We start from the raw sequence: 2,459 nt of genomic DNA, 5'->3' as shown, positions 1-2,459 counted from the left end.
CCACCCTCACCCCCTTTTAAGACATGGTTTCCCTGGCTGTCCTGGAACTCACTCTGTAGGCTGGGTTGGCCTCAAACTCAGAGATATCCTGGCCTCAGCCTCCTGAGTGCTGAGATTAAAGCCATGAACCACCATGGCACTAAAGGCAGCAAAAAGCCATTTCTAAGAAGGGTGGGCAGATAAAGGGCCACAGATGTAACTCTTGTGGGTGCCTCTATGATTTCCTTACTAATTCTGTAGTGCCTGCTATGGCTTGGGTGTTTGCAGACGTAGATGGTGTTCTGAAAGACCCTTTTGTCAAGACAACTGAAATTAGACTGTCAGGAGAGCCAGGTCTCCTAGTGGCAGCCAACTCGCTGCCAATGCTGTTAATAACCAGGAAAATTTTCTTCTATTAGCAGTTAGGAACAGTCAGTCATTTGGATTGTGTGTCTATCTGCTGAACTTCATGACCCAAAGTTGAGTTTTAACACTCGGGCTGGAGATATAGTTCAACAGAAGAGGGCTTTCGGAACCAGGCACTGGGCTTGACTCCAGCACTACAGAAAACAAATTCACTCGGATTGTCTGGAATTCTGTGATTTAGTTACAAGAGCTTAGACTTGGGCCAGACACTGAGCCTCTCTGCAGGAGGTGTGTTGCTAAACCTAGGGTTCTAGTTGATGATTGTCTTACGTACCAGCCATCTAAAGTTCAGGTTTTTAAACCAAGTTTAGAGTGTAAGGGGGCAAAGCTGAACATGGTGGCACACTCCAATAATCCAAACACTCAAGAGACAGAGGCAGGAGGGTCATACATTTCAGGCCAGCCTAGGCTATACAGTGAACTCCTTTCTTAAAGAATAGAAAGTGCAAGGGGCAATTGGTGTCCCCGTATTCACCTGGGCAGGTGTGTCCAAGTTGCTTTACTTTCAGTGAGCTGAGTCAAGATTCTAACAACTCTTGAGATTGATTGAGCAGCAGTTTGGAAACAACTGACAGGACATGGATCTTAATGCTGGTCTATTGCTTACCAACCTATAATGGCTCTCTCAGGATACCATCTAAACTCTTTGGCATGTGTCATGATTTTCTACATCATCTTCCAAAGACTTAAGAAAGCAGTCATTTCTCAGCTTACCTGTAAAGTCTCGTGTATCCTTCCGGTGCTAGCTAGTAAGTTTGCATTTTTAGGGTTTCTTAATAGGTGTCGTAGCCTCTTGCCACCCAGGCTATACTACCATGGACAGATCTTTTGTGTGCCCTGCAGTGGGCCCATGAAATCATGTTTGATGTCATTTTTTGCTCATCCTGTTGGTGTCGCAGCAGAAAGTATGGTGTGTCTTCTATAATAGACTGAGTTCTGAGGAATTATAGGTGTTGGAGTCATCAAGGAGAGTAAGGAAGCAGGACATTCCAGAGGAGTCACCCCAAAAAGGAACGGGTACACCATCCTTTGGCCATGGATGAGTAAAAGCAAGGTAACTCTTTTCCATTCATGATTTCATCCAAAGCACTACCTTTTCGTGAACCCCTCAGCCTCAGCAGAGGGATTTATGCATGACTTCCTGGGGATGACGAGAAGATAAAATAGCCTCAATTGTGGCCATTATCCTTCATGGAATGTTACATGATGTAAACTAGTGTATCTTGAATCCCAACACTTGAGAGACAAAGGCAGATAGATCTCTGTTCATTTGAGTTCCAGGCCAGCCTGGGCTACACAGTGGGATCTCTGTCTCAGATAAATCATACACAGTGAGATCCTGTCTCAAATAAATAGATAAGTAAATAAATGAACAAGATGGATGGCTCCTGAGGATTCCCGTTCTAGGTTGTGCTCTGACCTCCATTCGTACCTGCACGCATGCACATGCAGAGGCACACACACACACGCCACATTATTATCAAAGCTAGAGCAAATCTATATGTAACTAAGTATTGAAAATAACGCCAGAACCACACTTTGTTTTTTTCAAAAGTAACTTCCCAGAGTGTGTGAGTCCAAAGTTTCAAGCCTTTAACATATGTATGTGCTCAGATGCACACAGCGTCTGTCTAGTGAGGGAAGCTCATCCCTCAATCTCTTCAAACAGATGAAGTTGCAGGACCACCTTGGGAGAGCAAATCCCACATGGGATTGCTAGGATGCTGGCTTACTTATGCAGAGGACTCCAAGCTGATGAGTTTAGTAGAGTAGAAGCTAACTTCCAAAGTTGCTTAGAGGATTTACGATCATTTTATTTAAAAAGTAAAACTAGACCTGGTAGTAGTATACATGCACCTGTAATGACAGCAGTCAGGAGGCTGGCTGAAGGAGTTCTAGGTCAGCCTGGGAGCCTCTCTATAGGTCCAGCATGAACAATTTGCTCACGAAGCTGTTATATACACTCTCTTAGCTACTTGGAAGGCCTCTCTCATTCTTTTTCACCAAGGTCTGTTGGCTTGTATGTCACTAAAGAACCTCCCACAACATGATGG

Source organism: Grammomys surdaster, unplaced genomic scaffold (genome assembly GCF_004785775.1).
Source record: "Grammomys surdaster isolate TR1022 unplaced genomic scaffold, NIH_TR_1.0 523, whole genome shotgun sequence".
Lineage (NCBI taxonomy): Eukaryota > Metazoa > Chordata > Mammalia > Rodentia > Muridae > Grammomys > Grammomys surdaster.
This window is presented reverse-complemented; position numbering follows the sequence as displayed.